The sequence below is a fragment of the Zonotrichia albicollis genome, chromosome W, assembly GCF_047830755.1.
Source record: "Zonotrichia albicollis isolate bZonAlb1 chromosome W, bZonAlb1.hap1, whole genome shotgun sequence".
In the NCBI taxonomy this organism is placed as follows: Eukaryota; Metazoa; Chordata; class Aves; order Passeriformes; family Passerellidae; genus Zonotrichia; species Zonotrichia albicollis.
Window position 1 is genome coordinate 7,606,189 of NC_133859.1, and position 13,556 is coordinate 7,619,744.

Consider the following 13,556-nt stretch of genomic DNA (forward strand, 5'->3'; position numbering starts at 1 on the left):
TCATTTATAACAGCTATCCTTTCAAGCAGAAATTAATTAATACATTTTTTCAAGGCACCCTTTCCTGGAAGGGCAGCTTCTACTTTGCCCCTTCCCTGATATAGAAAAGGTTACCACTGGCATAAAACACCTAACCCTCTTTCATCTTAAAGCAAAATACTGAAAATGCATAAACTCTTTTGTTAAATATGCTGTCCTTAAAATATATACTATATTTAATTACCTAAAAGTTTGCATGAACTTCACAACTTTAAATTAAGTGTTTCATTAACAGTTTTCAGTTACAGAGTTTTCTAAGTACTTGCCTCTTGTCACTTTTGTTTACAATGTCTATAAAATAATTTTCTAAATGTTAAAAATCACCAACTACTACCTTTCATATTTGTGCATAGCTAAAACATTCATAACAACTCCTGTTGAAATTAATAGAAAGTTTCTAAATACAGCAAGTCTATCACTGTTATCACTAAAATACTGATTTGCATGTTTTCTTTTTTTTGAACCAAAATCTAACCATGGCTTTTAATAATAAGTTTTTACAGCTAAATATACAGATGCAATATTCATAGAACTGAGGTCATTTAAGATTACAAAAAAAGTCAAAAACTATATACAAGAAAGTATAAACAAGAACTTCTAGTTAACAAAAATTATTTATATTTCAAGAAACATTAAATGAAAATACAAAGGAAAAAACTCATTTACACTACTGCCATTAAGATATGTTAAGTATACTAATGTGAAAAATGCATATTTTATGATTGGCTTTTCACAAATATTAAAATTAATATTATATGTGTTATGTTAGAAAGGAATGCTGTATTAATTTCCTTTAAGTACTGTGTTAAATATAGTTTAGGTTATAACATAATATTAAAATAAAAACTATATATGTGAGATTTTTTTTTTAAAGAAAGGAATGAGGTACTCGCACCACATAGCAGCCACAGGACACCTAAATCTTTCAGAGAACAAGAATTTATTGCTCTCTTATTCAGAAGAAACTAACTTCTTCCCGCCTTGCTCAGCCATGAAGACACCATCAGGATTAAGAGGAAGAAGCTGACACTGACCAGACAGAATCCTTTGTTTGAATGGAATTTATTTATCATATATGACATGTATGAATATGCAACAGGCTATTGCTTTTAAGGGTTAATCCTCTGTTAACGTGCGTCCTTTTTTGGGCTTATTTTGTCCAGAAAGAGGTACCTGGACTGTCCATAACTCTTTGTTTTTATCTCGTATTGTCCTAATCCCAATTGTTCAAATTTTTATTACTCTAAGTATATTACTATTTTTATAACCATTTTATTACTATTAAATTTTTAAAATATTAAAAACAACTGATTGGCATTTTTTTACACTAATAATAGTACAATAACTGTGTAATTTAATTCCTTCCAACCTCAAGAAACAACTTCATAAGTGTTCTTAGATATCAAAATTATTCACCTTTGTTTTCTGTAATACTGTAAATAATCTATATTTATAAAAACAAGCAACCCTGTTGGAATGCATGAAATAAAAGCTTATGAGTTCCCCAGAGAAAGGAATACAGGAATTGAAGTAGAACCTTTAGAGAAACTGAAATATATTGTCACACAGACATGAAATAAGAGCATAAGTTATAGTTTTAAGTAAGTAGAAATATATCTTAAGTGCCTTAAGAGACTGTGTTAGCCAGTAAAAGGCCCTAAAGCCTAGTTTAAAGTTCAGTAGTGTTACCTTTCACAAATTAACTTAGCTCCAGACATAGAAACATAGCAAAACATTGCTTGTGTTTCTAGATAGAACAGATAGAACTATATGCGTAGATTTTGTGTAAGAACTGACACTACTTTCACACACAGAATCAACCTCAGATAGGTTTAGGAGGAATGTTTTAGAATCATGTTTTTAGCTGATTGGATGATTTATTAATAAAATCCCCCTGTATTGGGGTGCAAGGGAGGAAGAAGAAAAAGGGTGTGGGAGCTGCTGCTGCTCTTTCTGCTCAGAACATGGGGACTCTATGCCAGAAAACTTTTAACATGGACTTGAATACTCTGAACTCTTTGCATTCAAGACTGATGTATTCATGCAATAAACGACTTTACAACAAACAACAACTGCTCATGCCTCTTTGAAGACCCAAGACCCACTTAGAACTCGACTCAACACAACCCAACTAATTTTACACTATGTTTTTAGCATTGTGATTTTATGAAGCAATTCTGCCAGGCCTCCCCATACTTATATTTGAGCCGCCAGTCATATTGTATTTACCCATCAACTAATAAGCAAAAACCACAACCAAGCAAAAAAGCCTTCACAAACGAAATCTGAAAACTCCATATATACACCTTACATCATCCATGAGATTTAGAATGACAATTTACTTATGACTTTATTCAAAAGATCTCAAAAATCATATTTTAAGGACAGTACAAACACAAGGATGTGTCACTTTTAATCGTATACCACGATATGACCTGTAAAATCTAACTGAGACAAGATTTCCTTTGATAGTTTTAAATTGGTTTGTTTGTAACAAAAAGCCAAATAGTACTTTCAAAAGAGTTGTATATATATGCATATAGTTATTTCTAAGTTCTTTACAGTATCATTAATTATTTACCTAAGGATAGATGACAAAGCCAGCTGTTCTATGAGTTATTGCTGAAAGATTTCTTTTAAAGATATGATAAGGAAACTCCACCCAGTCTAGGTCTTAGCGCTGGCCAGGCTATGGCCTTAACTGGCAGGAAAAGTATCAAACCTAGGTATTTCTGAGCTAAAGATGAAATGAAGTCACTTTGGCTGATTTAGCTTTGCAGAAGCTGAACCCCTTTCCTTTGAGATAAATATGGAGGCCTGGTTCGGAAGAGGGCTTCCAAGTCCTCATTGTGAAAAGGAGGCTCCTCAGCGATGGCAGACCCTGGGTGATGGTAAAGCATATAGGCAGTTATAAGTTTCACCTTATTAATTTTGTTCAAAGATCCATGTTTTGTTCCTGTTATAGTAGTTAAAACAAAGAAAAGGGGAGAAGTCTTGGGTGGATATGCACCCCCTCAAAAGTGGGTGCTCTCTGTTCTCCTCATATTTTTCAATCAATTCACAACATAACATAGCAAGCCAGCAGCTTGTCCAAAACAGAAGATTCTCAATAGTAAGACAATTTGCACATCACCCTACTCGAACTCCAAGACTCAAATATTTAAGAAGACATCAGTAAAAAAGATGTGTGCTTTTAATTGAAAAGGTTTTGAATTAAATTGTTTATAGTGTTAAGTTGTAAAATTGTATCTTCTCAGTAATGAGCCTGCAGCATGCCATCTTAAAAACTTGTATTTCTGGTAATCCCCTTTAACAGCTCCTGAATGTGAATGTCACAACTTCAATGATACATGAAATACATCACTGGCTGAGGGAGACTAGGCTTGTTGAGTGGAAAGTCTTATTCAAACTAGATTTATTATCTGTGTCATCGTGTTATCTTTGTCATCTTAACTGCAAGGTGCCTGCAAAGGAAGACAAAGAACAATTTGATTTTTTAAATAAAATGCCAAGGGGGAATTGTCACAGTGCAGCTAGTCTGTAGCTGCCAGATGACTTTGGTCATATCAGACCTCCAAACTTGACCAGCCTAGAAATAAAACAAGAGGTCCCTGGGTAAGCAATGATAGGAAGGATTTAAACTCAGAGACCTCAGCCAGTCACATGCAACCATAAATGTAGACACATCACTGGCCAGAGTTCTGGGCGGTGCAGAGATTCTGATCAATCAGTTGTCCAGGCCTGGGAATTTTGAATCCCCTATAAAAGGGGCTGCCATAATAAACTCTTGGCTGTTTGTTGAGGACCCTCAGTGAGTCTGTGTCATTTCTGTCTCCAACCAACGACCCCTAACGTAATAGGGAGAAATGGGATGCCCAGTTTCAAGTCTTTGTTCTCACTGAAAAGACCCCAGAAACAAATCCCTGTCCCAGTGCTTCCTCCGGTGCAAGATGTTTTAGCTCAACTCCTCCCACAGCTCTTTGTTTTTCACACTTCCTTGGTTCTGGTCAACATGGAAAGGCAAAATAAATCAAGGAAACCTGTTCTTATATGATGGCTGGACTAATTTTTTCTAGACTAATTTTTTATGTGTTGGGGTGAACCATCCTCCAAACTCCACTGACCACATCCTCTCTGAGCATAAAGGGAACTTCAGCACTCAGTTCATATATGATTAACATAGTTATAGACACATGGGGTAGGATCCAGATGGTGATGTAACTGGAAATGCTTTATGCCATCTTGTCTGGCTTCCACTCCATTTTGGTGCAGGTGTCACAAGGTCTGGTGTCTGCCAGCTCCTTGCACGGATTTTACTATATGCTAGGGTATCTGAAATAGCACCTGTGATCATGGAGGTGAAGCCCAGAAGTCTGATAACAGTAGCATGCTTTGCTGGTGATACATACTCTTTCAATCAGCTGAAGAGATGGAGAAAAACAATCTACAAAAGCATCATGATGCTATAAAGTCTACTGACAGCTTGGCAAATCATGCTGTATTTAGTCTGCAGGACAGGGATCACCGAGATTATTAAAATAAAAAAGGGACTAAAAAGTCTTGTGTTGTAGGGTTTTATGTAATGACGAAGCAGCTCTCAATAGAGATGTGGCAAACCTGCAGCTAGAAAACACACCTGGCTTGGTCCTGCCACTGCCTCCTGCTATTAATAAAACAGGAACAATGAAAAGAAAGGATTAAATTTGCTTAGATGAGTATCTTTTAATACTTCTGCACTGTGCCTTTAGCTAGACACACAAGGAGGACAGAGCAGATATGGAGAAGAGTAATGGATGGGCAACTCCTAAAGTCCGGCTCATGTGGAACCTATCTTGTTGAAATCAAAAAGGTTATCTTTCTCTTAACATTAGCCTTGAGCCCACAACATGCTCTGATATTTACAGAAGTACATTTTCCCTGCATCACATGAAATGCAAAAGCCTTTTAGTTGTTGCTAGCATCAGGAAAAGAGCTGTAAATATGGCATTGCCTTTCATGATGTTTTGCTGACAGGATCACAGCCATACATCTGCCTTCAGGGGTGACTCATGGCTGGGCATATTTTCACTGATACCCCCAAGCAAGTAAGGGCTTAGCACTGATCACAATGGTAGAAACAAGAATGGCTGGGTAGAAAAACCTCACCTCACCAGAGATTGAGACATGGGTGACAGGCAGAACAAACTCCCTGATGGATGCTACATACCAACTGCTCCACGTTACTACACATGGACAGCTTGGCTAGTGTGAAGACTACACGTGCAACTCTGGGGATGGTGCTGGGGCAGCCAAGTCGTTCTTAGATGAACCAGTTCAGGATTGATGCTAGGTATAAACTTGACTGAACTACAGATGTCTTCGGCTTGACCCCTCCTGATACCATCACTGCCCTGCTCCATCACCACCTTGCCTAAAGAGCACTTGATGGACTAACTGGGTCCCAATGATATAGTAAATAGCCTCATGAGAGGGTGTGGGAGTAACCACAAACATGGGGAGGAAGGACCTTGTGCCACTGCAACCCTCTCCAGCTCCCTATATCTGTTATTCCCTTGGTGGCAATCAAGGCTGACATTCCTCTGCTTCCCAATCTTAATTAAATGACCAGTTTTAACTGTTTGCTGTTCACAACAGCGTGTTTCTTCAGCAGAAACAGCCCTTCTCTGTCTGCAGCATTTACCTGCAAGTACCTTGAAAGCATCCGCATCTGCTCTCAGCTGCAGGGACATTGGCCATGGTCCTCAACAGCCCTGGCTGGGACAGGCAGAGCAGCCCCTTGTGGCTCTGGTCATCTCAAAGCTTGGAGACTCACCAGCTGCACATGGAGGAAGCAAAAGGGATCCATATTTTTTCTAGTGAAAAGGGGAAATCAGATGTCTTTTGCAAAGAGGGGATTGATAAACTCTGTCTTTTACTCCATTCTCCCCAAGACATGGAGCTGTGCTTCCCTCCGTCATCTTCTCCTGTCCTTGCCCATAGATTGACCAATAAAAGCCTCATGAGATACCAGCCAGCATCTATGCACACATGAGGATTTCCTTTATGTTGTTATCATATTTCTAGAGTCCCATACCTTCTGGGTGGTTTTCTCACAAGCAGCTCTTCACAACAGCACTGTTCCTGCTTCTTCACCAAAGCTCCTCCAAAGCTCTCCCTGATCAGCCAGCCCACCCCCTTTTATCCCAGTTATCTTCATTAGCCACAGCTGCCACCCAATTAAGGACATCACAGCTGCAGCCCATTTAGAACAACTAGGATCAGGGCAAGGCCACTTATACAATACATATATTTTACTATGGCTCAAAGGCCACCTATACAATACATATTAAGATTCAATGGCCACCTATACCTTTAGATAAGGTATTCAGCTTGATTTGACTTTTGAGTCTAACAAGATGTGATTGAATCAATATGATTATGATGGCACAAACTTTTTAAGACTTCCCCAGCAACGTTTTCCTGGTCTTCAGCAAAACTATCCCCTTCATTAGGTGACACAGGACCATTTCAGTACTCTGTTAACTAGAAGACTGTCACAGAGAAATGCCTTTGTCGGGGTCGAGCCATTTGTCAGTGAGGGGAGACTCAGACACTCAATATGAGTGATAAGCAAATTCCGTTTATTGAAGAGAGCATCAGACACTTATACAGCGAGTAATAAGCTTATGAATATTCTGTAAGCTAAGCAATCTATTGGTTAAACTATACTATCAACTCTTCCTCATTCCTTAGGGGTTACATCTCTCTTTTCTCATGTCTCTTTCACTGTTTGTTATCCTACCACAGCTAGGCCCAAGGACACTGCTATCTGTGCAGGTGCAGGACTTGGAATTAGCCATGGTTTTGTACTTTTCCATTTTCTAGCAGCTAAATTCCCAACAGAAGACCAAGTAGGTACAAACTCACCTGTCTTAACCTGTTGCAACTCCATATATTCTTTGCAAATCCTATCTAAAATGAACAAGGTTTCTTATCACTCCTACAAGGCTGGTGTAAACTTCTGTTCACACATTTTTTAGGCCATGGGGTTTGGGCAGCCAAACCTTCCATCCCAAAACACATCATACCAGGATGCCATGGGATCTGGAGAAACCCTGTGCAGCACCAATTTGACTTGAAAGGCTTCAATATATACTTAAGAAATGGTGGGTTTGGGGACTTTTTGAAAAACAAAAAGCCAAACTCAGAGCCCACCTGCCCAAGGAGACAACATTCGAACACAGCTTGTGGTCTGCTAGTAGAGAGGCATTGGGTTGGGAATGGTCTGAGGAAACAATTTGAGAAATGGGTCTGTTGTGCCTCATTTGCCAGAATATTTTTTCTTGCAGGAGAGGTCCTGCCACTGCCCAGGAAAACTTCCTCCTTCCCTAGAGTAGTTGCCTATGGTATGTCAAATCAAGTTGCCCGTGGTAATAGCTTCGTAGGATGTATCTTGTATGGCAGCAAACAGTGGAATAGCATTTGGCACAATAAAACCCTCACTGGTGTTTGACACTTGCTCACATGGACATCTATGAAAAATTTGCCTCCCCTACTCTCTTTTAATAATCCCATCAAACAGTGATGTCCTCTATCACCCTCATCAGGAGGCGGCAATTTCACCTAATGTGTCTAAGCCAACAGAGAAAACACTGGGTGCAGGATTTCTGCTGGGTGAGGTAGGAAGGGTGATATGTCTCCCTGGTCTCCTGCCCTGATTATAATCTCTTTGCAGTAGGGACCTCACCACCTCATGTAGGCTTTTACAACACCCTGTGGAACCAAACCTTCCACCAGATATGGCTCTGATGTTGATCACTGTTACCAAAAATGTGTCCAACAGACCTGCAGTGGTCCTTAACTGGGAAAGTTGAAGTCTGTTTTAATAACACCTCTAATTCACTCTTCATGTCTATCTTATGCAACAAATGAAGCATGCATCCCATAGAAAAATTACTCATGGAACATAAAAACATATCCCATATGCAAGGAGAAAACTATGGTTGCATACACATAGGGTTGCTTCTCCCCAAGGGAGTGAAAGGTACATGACAAAGACCTCAGGTAGGTGAGCTGTCCTCCACTGTGATGTGGTGATAGCATTTCCCGAGGAAAGGTGATGGAAAGGAAGCAGGGACAAGAACTATTTATAGCACAGCTGGACATCAGCATAATTTTGCATGAAAAACAAAAGGTGCTTCGCTAGCCCAAGACTTGGCCCCCTCCTAGTCCCAAATGCACCACAGAGACAAGGGGACCTTGAAAACTCCCTTCATCAAATCACATGGCATGGGGAAGGAGGGCTGCTGAGGTTCCCAGACAAAGTCTAGGGGATGGGACCATGACTTTTCTGCTTAAATAATTATTTAAGAGACTGTTGCTTCATTCCATCTTCCTCTACCTGGGCTTTTTAGCTTTTTGCAATTAACATTGTTTTTCTAAGTTTTGACAGCACTGTGAAAGACTTGGGCAGGACTGCATACCCTGTGCTCTTTCAATTTTATTTCATTTGTGACTGATTAGAGTTGAAACAACCCCATGTCTACTCCCCCAAATGATGCTGTATCAATTGGGTTTTAAGGCTTTTGTCTCTCCTCCTGGGATATTATCCCAGTGCTACTAGGTTTCAGCTGCATCTCACCCCTCCATCTTCTAACCCCAGCCCAAGGCAGTTTCTTTTGCTGTCTCTCCTTGTCATCTATGCAGGAGGCAGGGATGCCCTGGGGGGCTGAATGCTTCCTGCTGATGGTTTAGCTAAAGGGACCAGAAAGAAATAGAAATAGAAATAGAAATAGAAATAGAAATAGAAATAGAAATAGAAATAGAAATAGAAATAGAAATAGAAATGCACATCCAGTGTGATCCCTCCAACTGTCTGGTTTTTTGAATGGGAAGGAAGAACCAACATGCAGTTCCATGTCTCTGGTCCAGCTCAGTTTTGGGCAATGTGGGTTCAGGCAGAAGGTATCCTTTCTCTCAGCATAATGCACTCTTCATATGGCAGAGGAAGATCCCCTCGGTGAACTGGGATGGGAGCAGAATCCTCTAACCCTCCACTGCAATTTCTTGGAGAGCTCAGCCCAGCACTGTGAGAAAACCCACCTGGTTTGCTCTTGCAACACATACTTCGGCTTGGTTTTAACCATGTTTTGGTGATCACAGGGCTGCAACCCAGCTGAAACAATGTTGGAGATTTTTTCAGAAATGGCTTAGAAGGCAGCTGTGAGGAGCAAATTCTAAGCCTGTTTCTGTAAACAGCAGGAGTTCTCAGGTTGTTTGTAATAACAAGCAGATATCTTGTCCTTGAATAAGGTATGGGAAAGTAAAAGTGACAAACATGAAGGCCTTGAGAACCTTGCATACCAGAGTTATCAGGCAGTTTTCTCATGGCAGGTGAATATTCTATCTTTGGCTGTTTTGGGAAAGTAAAAGTAAGTTTTGAGAACACAAATCTTAGTATTGGAAACAAAAGGAGGGGTTGGTGTGTTATCTCTGACCTATGATGAGCTCGGGTTTTGCAATATGCATGAACTTAATTAACACGGTTATAAAAAGTGACTGATTGAGTCAATAAACAGAGTCGATGCTGACCAACACAAAGGGGGGTCGTCTCCCTCCACTTCAATAAAACAAGACCTTTTTTTTTTTTTCCCCTGAATCACAAGACTGAATTGGCTTTTAAATTGCATACAGAAAAAAGGAGGGAACCCCAAAGAGGAGAGAAACGGAATTTGCTGCTGGAGAACTGCCCTGCCCACAACACAATGTTTCTAGGATGCCTGAGCAAACTCTTTTCAGCAGTTTGTTTTGTTCGCTTAGTAAAATTCAGGAAAACCAAACCACCCACAGAGTTAGCTACATCATGGCTGTTCATGAGTTGAGAAGCAATGGGAAGATTTGAGGACACACTCCAACTACTATTACAGGTGTCTATAAGACTTCTCTGAAAATTGTCCCTGTGAGGCATCACAGTTCAAAGACTGATTTCAGCTGATTCTAGGAGAAAATACTGGACACTTTTTCTCCTGTTCAATCACATTAACCTTGTAAACTCTTGGTTTTAGAAACAGTTGTCTCAGCCGCAGCAGAACACATTGGCAGAAATAAAGCTGCATGTCCAACTAACTCCCTTATTTCCCGCTTATTTTCACATTTAACCATAGTCACAACTCCTATCAAGGACTCTATATGACCTTGTATAATTAAATATACAATTTACACAATTAAATATCCAATTGACCCAATTAAATTAACTCAAGGGATTAAAATCGCCAGTGCCGTAGGAACTTGGCTGCCTATTTAGCAGACAGGCATCTGAGACTCTCTGCAACCCCCTCTCAACCAAACCATGTCCACTTTGTAGGCAACCCTGAATGTCAGCAAATTTTGCTTTTCAATAGAAAGAGGGGAAGCAAATCCCAAGGACTCAAAGCTTTTACAGATAATATCTTGCCATCTGCCTCTTCTAATATAACTGGGAGAATCTGGCTATGCTGGAATAAGTATAAAGAGAAGAGGAGGTCCTTAAGATACTCCTGGGGCAATATAGGACATAACCCAGACAAACTAGGGGGATGGATAGACTTTATTTTCAAAACATTAGTGTTCAAATAAGAGTTTATGCATTAACCCAATGCTGGCAGCTGCTAAAGAGCAGTATTGTCCAAAGACACTCCATGAGACAATGGGAGAAGATGTGCAACAGAGTAGATTAAAAAAAAAAACCCAAAACATTTAAGATGTTTCATCTACCTCTGTTCGTTTCTCCTCCTTCTGAACAGTTTTTTGGTGCGCACAATTTCAGCTTCATGAGGCAACGAATGGTAACCCTGTAAAACAGAGGGAAAAGCAGTGATCAGTTTCAAGAGACAGGAGGCATCAATATGGAAGGGGTCAGAGTGAGACAGAGCTGTATAATCAACATGTGACTGTGATAAAAGAAACAGTTGCCATTCAAAACTCCTTACTACTTCTCAGACCCTATTGAAGCAGGACTGGAAATCCACAGAGTTGTACCCTCTCAAGGCTGTTGCAATGAGCAGATGAAGTTATCTGCAGTTTCTGTATGGGAGAAACCACATGGAGCAAATAGTTGGGCCATGGATGGATGGATCCCAATACACACCATTGACAGGGAATTCACCCACTATCACACATGACACTGATGACACTGGTGCACCTAAACCACCCACTTTCACTGGGCTGTTTCATTTATATATTTATCTAAATCCCAGCTGTACAAATTTGTGTAAAGGGATGATGCTCAGCAGCCTTTTGAGGATATCAGAGTAAGCCAACAGGAGCTACAACTGGCAGGTCTGTTGGGGCTATGCTCCCACACCATTAGCAAGTCAACAACCACATCACAAGCATCTCAATGAGCCTGCCCACTGTGAGCTAGTCAACACATCCCACCCCTGAGGAACAAAAGAGCAGCATCCACCTTACTGGAAACAACTGAGATTATAAGGATGTTAAATGATTTGCCCAAGCCAAGACAGTCTAAGAGCTGAGTGTAACTCAAGCTGCTGTCTTACTCTCTTCTCCACTGAAGGTGCTCTGACTTGGTATATTTATCTGATTAGAGGGATGTAGATGTGACAGTTTAGTCAAAGAGAGAGAAACAGATAACTTTCCCAGGCATCATTCTGGGAAAAGCTGTGAGAAGCTAAGAGAAAGAATTAAAACAATCTTGCAGCTGGTGTTTTGAACAGTTGTTTTCTCATAAGATGTTTACCAAAGGGTGTCTTAATTAGCTAATTGTGTGACGGGTGTTGATTAAATGACCAATCAGGTCCACCTGTATTGGAACAGTGTATAAAAGACTGGGTTTCTAATAAACTCAGATTAGCCTTCTGAAGAGACTTAGAGTCTATGTGTCACCTTCACTCCTATTCCTGACTCAATGGTGACAGAGGGATGCTCTATTTATTACCTTACTATGAACATGGTGAGGCTTTGTTAATGTGATCAAGGAGCTCTGAGGTTCCTAGATAAAAGGCACTATGTAAGTGCAAATTATTTTTTATTTTTCATTGACCACAGAGCTGTTATAACCATAAATAATTTCATTTATGCAGTATTGTACTTCCCCAGATGGCAATAAAAGCCCTGTAAAAGTAACTTCTTTTATTTCCATTTCAATCTATCTTAGCCTCTGAGCTCCAGACACTGCTGGTGAACCACCATGCACAAGGGGCCATGAAGGAGCAGTATAGGAAAGGCAAGGGCTGGGTGGAGATACATCTCATTGAGCAACAGCTTTATCAGATTGGCATGACAAAATAATTCACTGACTTAAAAAAAATTCCCTCTTTCTTTGCATGAAAAGTCTTTAAAGATGACAGTTAATTTTAGCAACAGTTCCTGAGATAATAATATTTTGAGTTTCTCTGGTGGAAGATGCAATGGAGAAGAAAAGTTGCTGGGTGGTAATGAATTTAGCCTTGCAGACTAGAGAAGGCATCCCCAAGTCTAAGACCAACAAGATTGATTATGACCATCCTTTCTGACCATCTGCAAAGAACCTGGCGAAAGTGCTGCAGCAGCAACCCTACAGCTCCCACAGCAGCTGGAGCCTTCCACTTTGGAGACCTTCACTCTTCAAGACTCCAAACAATGAAGAACTCACTGAGCCCTTTTGTAAGTCCTGATGCTGGCTTGCATGTCCCCATTTGAACCTTGATTTGGCTGCAGTGTGTTTCCTGAAAAGGTAGTTTCCCTTTTAATTTTCTTCTTCGCTTTTAACTCTTTCAGAGAAAATCAGACACACCATGGTCATACAGTTTAGCACAGGCATTAGAAAGCATGTTCAAGAGTAGTACCCAGTCTCAGTGACCAATTTATCCTTCTGTCTCACTAAAGGACCCTTAACACAGAGGTGCCACACTAGCCACAGCATCCTACATGATCCCTCATAGCAATGGTGCAGGGGTCATCATTACATGAAGTTGTCTGATCTTTCCTGCAGATCTGCTCATCCAACAAGGATCTGCTCAGAGATGGCATGCTTTTCTGTGGTCCTCTGCTCACATCCCTGTAACCAGCACCAGAAAGAACTCTCCTCATGCTCCTTAGATCTCAACTCACCACTGAAAGATAGCCCATCTTTGACTAGTAAGAGGCAGATTAAGAGTAGGGAAATCTGGCAACTTGCCATCACAGGGCTGTGATTGGGTTATTCTCTAGCTAACCAGGTCTGACTTAGGCTTCTCTTGCAGCCAAACACCTCATGGGTAATTCTGTGTGGTATCTTTGATGCTTAATAGCTTAGGATAATACTGAACCTTATTCATTGCTGAGGGCTGTGGTTCGAGTTTTCATCATCACTTATTTTCCCAATCACTTATTTTCCCTGAATGAATAGGAGGAGCTTAATTTATCCAAGATACAGACCACTCTGTGCTCTGTAACAAGTCTACAAGAAGATCTACACAAGAGAGATGGTTGTTGCTCTGTGATGCCTTGAGAAGCTACCTAGAACAGAGGCTAGACAGTGTTAAAGGAATAAAGTAGGCATTTATTAAAAAGGCCTTCAA

The 13,556-nt window shown here is 40.3% G+C and overlaps 1 protein-coding gene across 1 annotated transcript in view; it reads right to left on the reverse strand.

The window, feature by feature from the left end:
• LOC141726811 (uncharacterized) overlaps positions 1-13,556 on the reverse strand; it is a 190,106-nt gene that overhangs the window by 39,423 nt on the left and 137,127 nt on the right. The window contains exon 5 of the mRNA XM_074531880.1: positions 10,771-10,847. The gene's annotated coding sequence lies outside the window, so the exon portion shown is untranslated. The remainder of the gene's footprint in view (positions 1-10,770; positions 10,848-13,556) is intronic.